The sequence below is a fragment of the Nicotiana tabacum genome, chromosome 15, assembly GCF_000715075.1.
Source record: "Nicotiana tabacum cultivar K326 chromosome 15, ASM71507v2, whole genome shotgun sequence".
In the NCBI taxonomy this organism is placed as follows: domain Eukaryota; kingdom Viridiplantae; phylum Streptophyta; class Magnoliopsida; order Solanales; family Solanaceae; genus Nicotiana; species Nicotiana tabacum.
The window spans coordinates 24,215,327-24,232,552 of record NC_134094.1 but is presented as its reverse complement, the minus strand read 5'-3'; positions in this window follow the sequence as shown (position 1 = coordinate 24,232,552).

The following is a 17,226-nucleotide window of genomic DNA, read 5'->3' as shown; positions in this document are numbered from 1 at the left end:
CTTTCATTTCAAACTCTTTCTTCAAACAGTCTACTGATTTTGGAAGTTACCCAGGAGTTTCAATTATATTTAGATCATCAACATACACATCGATTATAACAAATTCAGATCCAGACCTTCTTATAAATACACAAGGACAAATTGGATCATTGTTATACCCTTCTTTTAGCAAATACTCACTCAGGCAATTATACCACATTCACTCTTATTGTTTCAATCCATATAAGGATTTTTGAAGCTTTATTGAACAAGTTTTCCGAAAACTTTTATTAGTTTCAGGAACTTTGAGCCCTTCAGGGATTTTCATATAAATTTCGTTGTCTAATGTGCCATACAAATAGGTTGTGACAACATCCATTAGACGCATATCAAGTTTTTCATGAACTGCCAAATTTATAAGATTCATGAAAGTGATTGCATCCACCACATGAGAATATATCTCCATATAATCAATGCCAGGTTTTTGCAAATATCCTTGGCCACAAGTCGTGCTTTATATCTAACGACTTCATTTTTATCATTTCGTCTTCGCACAAAAACCCATTTGTATCCCACTGGCTTTATTCCTTCAGGTGTTCGGACTATACGTCAGAATACTTCACGTTTTTCAAGTGACGCTAATTCTGCTTGGATAGCGTCTTTCTATTTTTGCCAATCATTTCTCTGTCTACATTCATCGACAGATCTTGGTACAAGATCCTCATCTTGTTGCATTATTTCAACAGCAATATTATAAGCAAAAATATTGTCGACAATAATATTATTTCGGTTCCACCTTTTTGCCGTAGAGACATAACTTATTAAGATCTCTTCATTCTTATTATTTTCAGGTACCTGGACCTCCTCTGAGGTCTTATCATTTTTTATGTCATAGGGCTCTTTTTGAGCAATTACCTTCATATTATGATCTCCTAGATCATTTGCTTCTTCTCACTTTCGAGGATTTTTATCTTTGGAACCAATTGGTCTACCACGTTTCAAGCGTGGCTTAGACTCATTTGCATTTATAGATTGTGCAACAGGGATATCAATTCAAATAGGAGCATTAGCAGCTGGAATATGTGACTTAGTCACCCTTGGTAGGTTAGTGAATGCATCAAATAGTTGATTTGCAATATTTTGCAAATAAACTATCTTTTGAACCTCGTGTTCACATTGATTTGTTCGAGGATCTAAATGAGATAGTGATAATGCATTCCAATCTATTTCCTTTTGCAGCTGTTTATTTTCTCCCCCTAATATTGGGTATACTGATTCATCAAAATGACAATTAGCAAATTTTGCCGTAAATAAATCTCCAGTTATAGGTTCCAAATCTTTTATAATAGAAGGAGATTCATACCCAATATATATCCCCAATCTTCTTTGGGGTCCCATCTTTTTGCTGTGGTGGAGCAATTGGAACATATACTGCACATCCAAATATTCTAAGATGAAAAATAGTTGGCTCCTGATCAAAAGCCAATTGTATTGAGGAAACTTTATGATAACTTGTGGGTCTGATCCGTACAAGAGCTGTTGCATGCAAAATAGCATGGCCCTATGCCGAAATGGGAAGTTTTGTTCTCATAAGTATTGGTCTAGCAATTAATTGGAGGCGTTTGATCAATGATTCCGCTAGACCATTTTGAGTATGAACATGAGCAACTGGATGCTCAATTGTTATCCCAGATGATATGCAATAATCATTAAAAGGCCTGGGATGTAAATTTACCAGCATTATCAAGACGAAGTGTCTTAATTGCGTAATCTGGAAACTGTGCTCTTAATCTTATTAATTGAGCTAGAAACCTCGCAAAGGCCAAATTGCGGGTTGATAACAGGCACACATGTGACCATCTTGTAGATGCATCTATCAAAACCATATAATATCTGAATGGTCTACATGGAGGGTGTATGGGCCCACATATATCACCTTGTATACATTCCAAAAATGCAGGAGATTCAACTCCAACTTTAATTACTGATGGTCTAATAATCAGTTTTCCTTGAGAACATGCAGCACAAGAGAATTCTTTAGTTTGAAGAATCTTCTGGTTCTTCAATGAATGACCATGTGAATTCTCAATTATTTTGCGCATCATATTATAATCGGGATGGAACAACCGATCATGCCAAATAATAAAATCATTAGTAAACTCCTTGTTTACTATGTCATGTGATTCAACTACACTAATATTAGTGTAGTATAATCCGGAGGAAAATACGGGAAGCTTTTCAAGCACATACTTCTTTTCCCTTTTTATTGTAGTAATATAAAGGTATTCAACATTTCCTTCATTGGTGGTCTCAATATGATAGCAATTTTGGCAAATATCTTTGAAACTCAACAAGTTTCTTTGAGACCTACTACAATATAATGCATCATTAACAGCCAATATAGTTCCTCCTGGTAGTAATACAGTCGCTCTTCCAGAGCCCTCAATTAATTTTGTACTGCAGATATTGTTATGATATTGGCTTCTTTCATAATTAAATAAGAGAAATATCTCTTATCTTTTAATATGGTGTGCGTCGTAGCACTATCCAGAAGACATATTTCTTCTTTATTATTCATACGGCCAACTGAAGACTAGGAAGTTTTCATATTCTTCAAGAAGAAGAAAAAATACATCATAAGTTATATTTTAAAATTTTTAGAACAAAAGAAACTACAATTATGAAAATAAATACTGACAACATAAAAAATTTTATTCAAAATATGAACTTCATAAAAAGAAATACATTAATTCTTATAATTTTTCCCAATAATAAGTCTTCAGTTATGATGCTCAAAGAAGTCTCCAGCTTTTAAATGAGTAATATATGCAAGGCCTTCAAAAATATAATCTTTATAGGCAATGTTTGCTTCAACTTTATCATGATTATTCATAGGGCCCGCCTCAACATCATTTTGAAAAGTCAAGTGAGTCTCAACTTTATTTTGTTTCCCTTTTATAGATGCTTGATAAAGTTTGACAAAATATTTAGGTGTACGACAAATTCGTTCCCAATGATTTTTCATACCACGTCGGTGGCAAACATTACCTTTGCCTTTTGAAGGATTATTTTGAGAACCCTTATTGTTCTCTTGTTTATAACGACCACCACCATGGCGCTTATTATTTTTCCCCTTGCCACGCCCACGTATATTTATACAACCACGATAATTATTTTGTCTTTTTTTAGACTTTGGATCTATCGTTCCCAGATTCGCTTATGGAAATGGAGCTGATCCAGTGGGGGCGGGCTTCATGATTTTTCATTAAAAGGGCATTATGTTGTTCAGCCACCAAAAGGCATGAAATTAACTCAGAATATTTCTTAAAGCCCTTTTCACGATATTGCTGCTGTAACACCATATTTGAGGCATGAAAAGTGGAAAAAGTCTTTTCCAGCATGTCCTCACCATTCATAGGTTCCCCACATAATTATCCACTCATGACGAGTTCTTGGCAATACCGTGGCCTTTAGATGGTCATATCGTTCCTTCAAACTAGTCCATAATTGAAATGGATCTTTCAAGGTTAAATATTTACTTTTTAATCCTTCATCAAGATGATGGCGAAGGAAAATCATGGCTTTTGCCATATCCTGACTTGATGCTTTATTTCCTTCTTTAATAGTGTCACCAAGACCTTTAGCGTCAAGGTGAATTTCAGCATCAAGTCCCATGGCAAATAGTTATTTCCAAAGATGTCAAGTGCCATAAATTCAAGCGTTGACAAATTAGACATAGTGATAACTATCATAGAAATAAGTGAATTAGAATGACAAAAATTATTATCAATTTAGTGTAGTACATAATCGTGTATTAATATTCTATATGTAAAATTATCAAACTAACAATTATGTACAGTGCGATGATAAATTAATATTTAATATTATCCACAAAAACTTTAGACATGTAAGTATATTTCCATAAAATAAATAAGTTGAATTAATATGTACTAGTGTAATTTTGTTCTACTTAGAATATATTTTAATAAGCTAAGTAGGCATAAAACTAGATGATATCAATTCTGACAAGTTTCAACATTCAATATGATTCATCTAATAGTTCAGTCGTTAATTTTAAAGTCATTAATTAGTTTGTGCACTTAGATGATAAATTTATTGGAGACACATTTAAACCTTTTGAAAATTTTGCAAGAATTCCTTCTAAATGCATATTATGTTAGAATATTTTGGATGTGGGCTTAATTAGACTTAATTATTGTAATTCAATTTTAATTATTTATTTATTTATATGTGGGATTAAACTTCTTCGTAGTTTATATAATGAAATAACAATTTAACCGAAACTTATTGGTTTCATACCAATGCAATTATTATAATCATATTCAAAATAAGTTATGCATATGGTAATTAAATTGTAGGTTAAAGAAGATCCTAATAGAAATATTATAAATATAGGAATGTATACCTGAATCGGAAAAGAAGTTAACTACCTATTTTAGGAAGAAGATAAAATTCGGATGAAGTAGATAACCTCAGTTGGTTAGAACCTCGTCCTGATAACGTATTAAGAAATGAGAGCACAATAGAACAATATACTAATGGAGACAAAATATATATGTGGGAGAATGATTTTGTTATTTCTTTTCTTGGTGTGTTCTTCATAGGGTCAAAAGTTCCCTATTTATAAAGGTACAAATACATTCAAAGGTTATAAGTTAATGTACTTCTTAATTGAGTACATGAATACAAAATACGTTAAATGGACAGACAAATGCATTCCTCTCACTCACATGCATTCATCTTATTTATAACACTTAAAGATTTGTTGAATAAGAAAATTTTGATAAAATTAATTGATTAGAAGAGTTTAAAAGGGTATATTAGTGTCACGACCCAACCTAAGCTCTGTCGTGATGGCGCCTATCGTGGAACTAGGCAAGCCGACTCATTTCCAAAACAAACCAATATTTTCATTTTAAAGATAATTCAAGGTTATTTAACATAAAACCTCCATTTAAAGAGTTCAAATCAAAGAAAAATAGAAGTGCGGAAAAGAAAAGCCTGTCATCGGGGTATCACTAGTCATGATAATATACTACAATCTATCTAAAAATATCAAGGCTAACTCAGCCCGAAAAATAGCTAAATACAACTAGAGGAAGATAAGAGGGAGAAGATCAGGGACTGCGATCGCCAAACAGCTACCTTGCTATCTCCAAAACAATCTGCAACCAGAACACTCAATAACCGCTACCGTGTCCAGCTACACCTGAATCTGCACATAAGGTGCAGGGAGTAACGTGAGTACGCCAAATCAGTAAGTAACAACAATAAATAAAGACTGAGTAGTAGTGACGAGCAATAGAGCATATAACATTCATATCATGAAATCTCAGTAAAGTACAATATGCTTTAAAATCAGTGTTTGAATCAAATCATCTTGTTTAAACCCGGTTCCAGTAAAAATCATTTAAAGACATTTTTCCAACAGTTTTTCAAACAAAGGCTCAATGAAAAGGTGAGCAAAAATGATGAAATCATAAACAGTCCCTTGGGCAAAACATCACTCATATACAGCCCCTCGGGAAAACCTCATAGTCACTCGTGCCACTTGGGCATACCTCACAATCACTCTTGCCACTCGGGCATACCTCACAATCGCTCATGCCTCGCAGTCACTCAGCACTCGGCACTCGCACTCAGTAGGTACCTGCGCTCACTGGGGTGTGTACAGACTCCGGGGGGGCTCCTTCAGCCCAAGCGCTATAATATGCACGGACAACTCACGTGCGATAATAATAAAGTATGCTGCAGGTGGGCAGCCCCGATCCACACTCATCCTTACCAATCAGGCCCTCGGCCTCACTCAGTCATAAGTATGTTGCAGGCGGGCAGCCCCGATCCACACTCATCCTCACCAATCAGGCCATCGGTCTCACTCAGTCATAAGTATGCTGCAGCCGGGCAGCCCCGATCCACACTCATCCTCACCAATCAGGCCCTCGGCCTCACTCAGTCATAACTATCTCAAGCCACTCAGGCATTTCAGTAAAACAGGGCATTCGGCCCAAAACATTTATATGCATCAAAATAGAGTCATAAAAACTGAGTTATGTAGTAAACAAGTATAAACATGGCCTGAGTATAGATTTTCAATCAAAAGCAATGAGAGGATAGTAAGAAACAGCCCCTAAGGGTCCAAACAGCATTGGCGCAAGGCCTAAACATGGCATTTCCCAATTTACAGAAATTCTTTCTAAAACATATAAGTATCAAATGGTTTCAACAAAGTATGCAACTTTACAGTTGCAACGGGACAGACCAAGTCACAAATTCCCAACAGTGCACGCACACACGCCCGTCACCTAGCATGTGCGTCACTTCAAAATAGTAGAATGATACGAAATCCGGGGTTTCATACCCTCAGGACTAGATTTACAATCGTTACTTATCTCAAAACGTGAAACTTTTTACTCCGCTATGCCTTTGCCTCGCAAATCGGCCTCTGAATGCCTCGAATCTAGTCACAAATAATTCGTTTCAGTCAATAAAATTTATTGGAAGTAATTCCATAAGAAAATACTAATTTTTCATAAAAAATCCGAAATTTAGCTCAAAAATCGCCTGTGGGGCCCACGTCTCGGAACCCGACGAAAGTTATAAAATTCGAAAGCTCATTCAACCACGAGTCTACCCATACCAATTTTACCAAAATCCGACCTCAATTCGACCCTCAAATCTACAAATCTTATTTCCAAATTTCTAAGTTCCAATCTCCGATTTACACCTCAAAATCATGTAATCTAGTCGGATTATTCGATGCTAATTCAATATTATGGAGTAGAAAGGATCACAAGGGACTTACCTCAAGTTTTCCTTGAAAATATATCAAAAATCACCTCTCCTCAAGCTTCAATTTGTCAAAAATGGCAAATGGGACGAAGTCCCTGTTTTTATAATTCTGCCCAGACAACCTCGGTTCTGCCTCGATCTTGGCCTTCGATCGAGGTCCTCGATCCTGGCCCTCGATCCTGGTTCTCGATCCGAGGCTTTCGATCATGTCTTCGACCCGGCCTTCGACCGTGACCCTCGACCCTGGGATCGATCATGGCCCTCGACTTTGGGCTCGATCATGCCTTCGACCGTGACCCTCGACTCTGGGCTCGATCATGGCTTCGATCGTGGCCCTCGACTCTGGGCTCGATCATGCCTTCGACCGTGACCCTCGACTCTGGGCTCGATCATGGCTTCGATCGTGGCCCTCGACCCTGGGCTCGATTTCTGGGCTCACATCTGGGCTCGATTTCTGGGCTCGATTCTGAGAGATTTCTGGGCTCGAATCTGGCAGAAAAAATTCCCAACAGAAGGAAATTGCAGCAGCTGTTGTAGTTTAATTTTTGATCTGTTAACCATCCAAAACTCACCCGAGGCCCTCAAGACTTCAACCAAATATACCAACAAGTCCTAAAACATCATACGAACTTAGTCGAATCCTCAAATCACCTCAAACAACGCTAAAACCATGAATTACGCCTCAATTCAAGCCTAATGAACTTTGAAATTTTTAATTTCTACAAACAACTCCGGAACCTAACAAATCACATCCGATTGACCTCAAATTTTTCACACAAGTCCTAAATGACATAACAGAGGTATTCCAATTTTCAGAATCGGATTCCGACCCCGATATCAAAAAGTCAACCCCCCGGTCAAACTTCTCAAAAATAAAACTTTCGGCATTTCAAGCCTAATTCCTCTACGGACTTCCAAATAATATTCCGGACACCCTCCTAAGCCCATAATCACCATACAGAGCTATTGGAATCATCAAATTCAAATCCGGGGTCGTTTACACATAGGTCCATATCCGGTCCTCTTTTCTAACTTAAAATTTTTAATTATGAGACTAAGTGTCTCATTTCACTCCGAGTTCCTTCTGGACTCGAACCAACTAATTCGATATAATATAATATAGCTAAATAACACAAAAAGAGGTAGGAATGGGAAAAACAGGGTTATAACTCTCAAAACGACCGCCCGAGTCGTTACAATTAGTCAAATTCTAATTCGTCTATGTTAATGACAAATAAGTAAAAAACAATTACAAGAAAATAAAAATGGAGGTAATTGTAATATCGTAAAGCATGAGGGAAGTCAGTTAGGGTTGTGCATAATATGGTAAATACTGAATCATTCCCAAAATCAAAAAATTTAGTATTTAATATTCGATATTTTGGCATTTAAATAGTATTTTATTTAAGATTTTAAAATATTTGGTATTATGTATGGTATTTGGTATTTAAGAAATAATACTGAAATACCGACACCGTACCAAAATATATATTAAATTATGCAATACGCATATAATCAATTATAACATACTAAGTTACATATATTTTTCTTTGGCATTCGTATTGAGGTTGGCAATAAAGTTAGGAAAAATGGAGGAACAAGGTAGGCTACAAATTCTGACTCTTTTCTCTAGGTTGCAAAGCAATTTAACATAAATATTTCTAAGATTTTGGGGTATTCTTTCTCTGTTACTCGTGTATTACTGTTGCATTTGTTGGATCTAATCCTTGTTGTTGTCACGACCCCAAATCCCCTTCGTAGGATGTCATGACGACACCTAGTTTCTAAGCTGCATAGACTATAAGCTACATACAATTTCCCAAAACTCGGTGAGATATAAGTCACAAGCTCTAGATACAATGCTGAACAATCCTATACATCATTGTCTATAAAAAAATGTAAGGAAATAAGGAAACACAAGGTAAAAGGTGACTCCGAGGCCTGTGGACACGGGCAGGTGTACCTTGAAGTCTCCAAGCAGCAATACATCGCATTAATACCGAGGCTGATAGGATGTACCTGGATCTGCAAAACAATATGTGCAGAAGCGTAGTATGAAAATACCACAACGGTACCCAGTAAGTGCCAAGTTTAACCTCGGTAGAGAAGTGACGAGGTCGGGTCAAGGCCCTACTATAATAATAAGAAACATGACAGATAATATGATATAATAAAAATGTCAGGGAAGTGAACAATAAAGAATTTACGAAAAATAACAACACGGAATCAAGGAAAGCTAATACGACACGAAAGGAAAACAATGAATTTTTCATGTTAAGGAAAACAAGAACAAAATAATACAACAAATAATGAATATCAACAGGGCACTCCCGAGTTACTGCCTTGTAGTCCCAAATCGTAAAATCAAATCATAGTCTTTCCTTATATCATCGAGGGAGCCTTTATATTTAGTTTTTGAAAATTATTTTCCCGAAATAGCATCCCACGTTTTAGCCCACCTTATCACACCACATGGCTTCTAGTAGTTCCCCTATTAGCCACGCGTATGAAGCCCACCTTATCTCACCGCATGCTTTTCAACACCCAGTCCTTATACCATCGCATGCGTATCAATAATCATAACGGCACGGCAGAAATCTCGTACAACAATAACAACCGCACGCCAGAAACCTCATGCAACAATAACAACAGCACGGCAGAAACCTCGTGCAAATAACCAAACAATCACCTCAACAATAACACGAAATTCAAAACACAACAACTGAATAATAATATTCCAAGGATAGAAAATTCAAGTAAAGAATTCTCACAGTTAAGTAATGAATACGGAAATCAAGAGTAATTCAACTAAACATATGATGCAAGTTTCAAATAGAAGATAAGACAAGTAGACATGTGAAATTAGGCTAAACACGATGACTATAAAGTGCTAAAGTAACTCAATTAAGGCATGAAAAGGAAACTACGTAAGAAAAATCGAAATTTCAACTTTTAGCCCGTGTACGTACTCATCACCTTGCGTACATGGCCTTCACATATCACAATTTATCACCAAAATACCAAATCACAAGGAGAATTTCCCTCACCCAAGGTTAGACAAGTCACTTATCTCAAACTACGCTCAATCAATCAATTAGAAGTTCTTTCCCTCGATTTTCCAACTTCGAACGGCTCGAATCTAGCCAAAAAAATTTCATACTATAAATATAACTATATGCAACTAATTTAAATAATGAAATAATGATCTTAGCTAAGAATTAAAAAATCGCTCCAAAAAGTCGACCCGGGACCACATCTTGGAACCTGACCAAAATCATAAAATCCGAACACTCATTCGATATCGAGTCCAACCATACAAGAATTATTCAAATCCGACACCAAATCGCCACTCAAATCCCAATTTAAACTCTCCAAATCTCTAGCCTCAAACTCCAAAATTACACCTTAATACCACACAATCTAGGTGGGAAAATCAACGTGAAAACATAATTATTGAATAAAAATAACCACAAGTGACTTACCTCAAGGATCCCTTCGAAATCCCTCTAAACGATCGCCTAATCCCGAGCTTGAAATGTCCGAAATGATGAAACAAATCATGGAACCCTTGATTTTAATACACTGCCCAGACTTTCTGCACCTGCGATAACTTACCCACACCTGCGGCTTCGCGGGTGCGACCAATACATCCGCTCCTGTGATTGGCTTCGCGCCTGTGGACTCGCGTTGGCGAGCACACTGCCGCTTCTGCGGAGCCAACTCCCTTTCCTATTTCTGCTGCTGCGTTCATCACTTCGCACCTGCGACCTCGCAGGTGCGGGCAAGCTCTTCGCACCTACAAGCACTGCCCATTTCCACTCCTGGCTGCTTCTGCGATGGCTGGTGCGCACATGCGGCTTCGTACATGCGATCAAAACCTTCGCAGGTGCGATTACACCAGACCTGGTGCTTCAACAATCTCCCAAACTCCAAATTCGATCCGTTAACCATCCGAAACCACCTCGAGACCTCCGGGACCTCAACCAAATATACCAACAAGTCCCAAAAGACATAACAGACTTAATCGAGGCCTCAAATCACCTCAAGCAATATCAAAAATACGAGTCGCATCCCAATTCAACCCTAATGAACTTATAGACTTTTAACTTCTACTTTCGATGCCGAACCCTATCAAATCAAGTCCGATTGACCTCAAATTTTGTACACAAGTCATAAATAACATTATGGACGTACTCCAACTTTCGAAATCGGAATCCGACCCCGATATCAAAAAATTCACTCCCGGTCAAACTTTCCAAAATCTTCCAACGTTCGCGAATTAACACCGAAATGACCTACGGACCTCCAAATCAACATCCGGACATGCTTCTAAGACCAAAATTACCCTACGGAACTATTGTAACTGTCAAAACTCCATTTCGGAGTCGTCTCCATACAAGTTAATCTACGGTCAACTCCTACGACTTAAACTTTCACTTTAGGGATTATGTGTCCCATTTCACTCCGAAACCAAAAATCAAACCTTCAGCAAGTCACGTAACCACAGTATAATACAGAAAAATTAATAAATAGGGGGCCGGGGCTAATACAATCAAAACGATCGATCGGATCGTTATAATTGTATTCTCTAATTAGTTCAGCAATTAACCCCAAGAAAGTAATAAGGCATTGGAAATAATCAAATTTATTTATTTATGTATCTTTTTTCTCTCTATGGGTTAGCCCTCGGTGGTTTTGGACAAAAAATTTATCAACGGTCAGGTGAGCTTAGAATATTGTACTTTAATTAAGAATATTACAGTTTATGCACTAGTTAATATTCAAGCTGAACGAACCGAAGTTATGAGATGGAATAAATCGAACCAAAAGGAGACAAGGAGAACCATAACTAATTTAATTAGATATGGTATTGAGATAGCATTTTAAGAAATGAAATATCGAAAATACCAAACAGAAATGACTAAATACCATACCGACCGACTAATACATGTGAGTTAGTGTGTTGAAGTGAAACTTGGAGGGAGGTCTCTCAAATTGACCGTATTATAGAAGTGTAAAGTTCCGTAGGGAAATATCGTTCGTCCTTTTTACCCTTTAAACATTAATTTTACACCAGACAATAATTATTTAATTAGTTACCTAATATTTTAGGAATTAACATTTGATTACTTACCTAATATCTATAACTTCTTTCCATTCTTTTAGGTTTTTAAATCATTTCTAAGTTTGGTAGCATACTAATTCCTTAAAAAATAGAAATTATAAATAAATGTTTCTCTTATGATATCGATTCAGTGTCAAAGCAAGCCCGTTGAATGACCTTCTTCAGTTCTCTGTCATTGCAAATTTCAGGTTCTATCTTTGACTTTCAATTTTATAATAAAATTATATCTCTTTTGTTATCATTAAATCGTTAATATCTAGTGTTTTAATTTGATCTTTGTATATGAAAAATAGGCTGCTGGAGTTTTTATTCAACAACTCTATGAATTGCATTACTAGTTGGCTGAACAAAATCATTGACTAGGTCAACTTCTTTCTTTAATTCTATTTTAAGCAATACATTAATTAATTCAGAGTCCGATTCTATTATTCCATGATCTACATGTATGAACAATTGTATAGTTTAATTCAATTCTAGAAATCCTACCATTTTTTACGGGCATCCCGTACAAAATCATCAAAATTGTCTTACAATTCCCGATGTTATTTAGACAGAAGTTGATCCGTCGAAAATTATAGACAGAAGAACACTATCGTGTCCCATATATGAATTCAAATTATCTACGGCGTCCGTCGCAATGCCAGTCGGATTTCATTTCTAAATTAGCATGCTAGCGCCCAATATTTCACCCCATATTTCCGACGAAATGCGCGAAAAATTAAAACATAAATTAACTTAATTAATTTATTAATTTTTGAGAATTCGTCGAAAAATTAAAATAATTTTTTTAATTTTTTTTTTCTTCAATTGCTTCGGTCGAAAACTTACTCTCTTTATTTTTTTTGGCTTTTCTAATGGTATCCGTTGAAAAACAAAATAGCTGGTGTTTCCGCAAAGATTGACGACGAAAAATATATCGAAAGTGTCAAAACAAATAAAAGAATATAGATATTCTATGCTCCCTCGGAAGGTTATCAAAAATATAATCGGAGTTCCGCAAAAAAAAAAACTAGTCAGTGAAATTTTGCTATTTACAAAGGAAAAATGCATAATTACCCCTCAATCTATGTCCAAAGTTCTAACTACACCCATTTCCTTTTTGAGGGTCCTGTTACCCCCGAACTATCTCAATTTAGAATTATTAACTCCTTAAATGGTGAGGTGGCAAAGAGAGTGAGTTCTCTCTTAAAAGCATGTGAAGCACGAAAAATAAGATGAAAACAAACAAATATGTGCAACAGTCATTTTTAATTGGATACCAAATTAATTTATATTTAATTAATTATCATTATCCCTTAAACCTTTTATTATTTTTTTATTTTTTCGAAAATCAAGTCACCTCTCCAAGAACAACACACTCTCTGTTATAACCCTAAACACTCTTCTTCCAAGGCTCCCCTTACAAACCTTAAAGCAAATAAAAGAAATATATTAAAAATATATTACTTCAAAGTGAAAATTATGATGCAATTATTATTAAAGCATTACTTTGATGGATATATTAATGTGACATGAATTATTTTGCGCGAATCTGCTATTGTCTAGGTTGGATGAAGTTATCGGAACACCATTATTTCTCCCGACTAACCAAAAGAAAAGATAAAACAAAAGAAAAGAAGAAGGAAAAGAAACAAGAAAAGAAATGAAAGGAATAGAATAAATAAAAGAAAAAAAAGATAAAAAGCATTTCGACAAAATTATCGGAGAAAGAAAAGGAAAAAAGTTGGTGACGGCCGGATGGAAGAAAAATTATCGAAATTCGCAGTCATATGCATGACAAAGAATGGGAATGAAAAAGAAAAAGGAAAATATTTGGAATATATTAAGAAAACAATGAAAAGAATAACAAAAAAGTACAAAAAAGGAGATATATACACGTGTCAGGCGAATGTGTTTCACATTCTAAGAAAAATCTGGTTATGACACTTCAAAGAGATATCTATTCCACTTTAGAATAGTTCAAGGGGGTAATAAGACTCCCGAACGGAAAAAGTGTGTAGTTGGAGCTTTGGTTATAGGTTGTTGGGGTACTTATGCATTTTTCCATTTACAAAATGAGAAATATAATGTATTCTTTTTCTAATCCTATTAGAAATAATTCATATAGTATTTCGTATTGATTAAAAAAATAGAACAGTTAAAAATTATTTTCTATCGAGGGGCGGATGTAGCCTTTCAACTATGGGTTCAACTGAACTCATAACTTTCGACACAGAATATGAATTTATATATAAAAAGCTACTAAAATATCAACAAGTATTAGGTTTGAATTCATAATTTTAAAAGTACAATGAGTTCAATACTAAAAGTCTTAAAACTGAACCCATTAAATTTAAATCATGAATCCGCCTTTGCGTCTATCAGTTTGCTAATTGTGCTTGTGTCTTATAGAATGAACACGAGAATACCAAAAAATATTATTTTTTTTAAAATCTTTATAGTTTATGTGTGATTGCTGAAACTGAAAAGAAAACATGATAACTTGTGAAAATGGACTGATGAACTTATAAAACAGAAAAATGATTTAGTTGAATATGCTGACGGATGAGTTAGGTGTATAGGATCCACATTCACCGGTACATCTTTATTTTATAACTCAAATACAATATTTATGCGATTATTTAAAATTCTTTTTCTTTTTATTAGTTGCGCACATATGACTAGTTTGATACTATGACTAGTTTGATACTTATCCAATTCGTTTTTGCACTTGCCTCACTCTGGGGAACTTTGAACGAATCAACAAACTTTTTTTTTTTCAAAGAAAAGAAAACAATATACGAAGAGAAGTCCTTAGGACCCATTTGTCCATAGATTTGTTTTTGAATTTTTGTTTTTCAAAAACGTGTTTGTCCATAAAAATTATAAATTTTTTGGAAAAGAGTTTTTTTCAAGTGTTTCTGAAAAAAAATTCCCTCAGTCACAAAAATACAATATTTTTTCTAAGTGAAATGCATGTTCAAATATAATTTTAAATTTCAAATACTATTTTGTTTTTAAAAATCGCAATATTTATGTCCAAACGCCTACTAAAATGCATAGTGTTGTTGACATGAACTATATAGTTATCTAATCTTCTTTCTGAGGCATGATCTTCTTTTCTCCTACAAAACTTCAGATGATAGTTTTTTGTCAAGGCTCCTCTAAAATGGAAGAAGATAGGTAAGTATTCTTGATCTCAGATCATTCTGGTTCATTCTACTTCTTATTTTGTTGTTTTTCTGTTTGAATACTTATTTCTTGCTTCAAGTCCTTCTCCTGGCGTTCTTGGTAAACTTTTGTTGTACTTTTCCGTTTATATATAATGGACTTGTTATAAACACAAGGAGTATATCCAATGTTCATTTATTATAGTTACTTATTCGTGTTTCTAGTTGTACTGAAAACCTAAATATAATACGCCCTCCGTCTCATATTAATAGTAGTGGTTACTAAAAATAGTTATCTTAAATTATTTGTTAATTTAGAAGTTCAAGACAAAATTGATTATCTTTTTCCTTTTTACTCTTAGTAATAATTATCCTTGAAGACTACAAACACCTAACTTTGTTCAAATACCAATGAAGAAAGATTAAATATTAAGACATAAATAAGAGTAAAGTAGTCAAAATCCCATCATAATTAATTTTTCTTAAGGAACGTGTACAACATGACAGATAATATTAGACAGAGGGAGTAAATACCGTACTATTTACATCTCCTTGTCATTAATTAACTTTTTTTTTTTGTGCTTGCTATATCTATCAGTGTTGGACCATCATACTATACTAATACGAACATATTACATTATTTTTTACGAAAGCATCTTCATTTTATAAGCTTGATATAGTAATATAGTTGCTAGTCTAAATATTTATCAGTTAGTACAGTTATCAAAAAGTATTTGTCTGTTAGTGTTCTTTTAGCTGTGTGGAGTGTACTATCTGAAAGTGAAACTATATCTTGATGATTGATTTGTTGAATTTCTGTCTGATTGTATTCCTTTTGATGTTAATTTGTCTGATGTCAAAAGCAACAACAACAAAGAAGAGCAGTTAAGAGAAGAAGCATGTTCAAAAAAGAAAGAAAAACTTCAAGACTGTTTATTGTCAGCAAGATCATGGCGTGATCTGCCTTCAGAACTTTTAAGTGATATAGCAAACAACTTGGGAATTTTTGATCTTCTTGGTTTTCGTGGAGTCTGCAGTGGCTGGCGCTCTTCTTCGATCACAGCTTCTGCAGCCATAGAATCTGCTCCTGACAATCATCCTTATTTTCTACTCCACAGCGATAGCGATGAGAAATGCATCCTCTTTAATCCAACCACCAACAAGCAGTACAATATCAATATCCCCGAATTGAACGAAACTACTTGCCTTGCTTCAAGTCATGGTTGGTTACTGTTATCCCAAAAAGGTCTCATTTTCTTCTTCTGCCCTTTGTCTCGTGCAAGAATTGACCTCCCCTCATTTCAAGAATCAAAAATATTTGAAGGGGCTGCTGCGTTTACTTCTCCTCCTTTGTCAATTGATTGTGCTACGGCTATCATTTGTCGAAAAAATTATCGTATTTTGGAAGTAAATGTGCTGGAACGTGGAGTTAGCTCGTGGGTGAAGTATGAATTTGATCTTGGAGATAGATTTTTTGGGATGGTTAGGGGTGCTACTTTTGCTGATGGGTGTTTTCATATCTTGGATGACGAGGATGGGCTAGTGACATTCGACCTGAAAAATAACCATTTTAAGATTTACAAAGTAGTTATTAAAGGAGGTGGTAATTATCCAAGTGCGGAAAGCCTGCAATTTTTGTACAAGGAGAAATATTTCAGAAGGAATGGTTTCAGGAAAAGGATGAAACTTGGGAAAGATGTTACCATTTCTGCTTGTGCTGCCTCTTACGCTGGAAGTGATGATTCTGTAATTCTTATCAAGAATGAAGAGATTAAGGCCAAGGAAGAATTTGGAACTCGCGATTTCAAAGGAATTTGGATTCAGCCAAGATTCTTTCAACTCCCTCCAAATTACTGTTGGGAAAAAACAAATACAAGCAATATATACGACAAGGTAACAACGAAATAATACTCAAGTCTATTTTTTTTTTCAATCTATTTGAATCAAGAAAAGATAATAAACTATAACACAAATTGAATATGGGCAGCAATGTATCAACCGATAAAATATGGCAAGGTTGGAATGTAGACACAGAAATTTTCATGTCTACATTGATCGCGAAACAAGAAAATTTAATTTCTAAAATTGATTATTTTCTTTGCTTACTCTTGATCATGTGTGATGGATGATATGAAAGAACCTCCGATATTTGTCATGAAT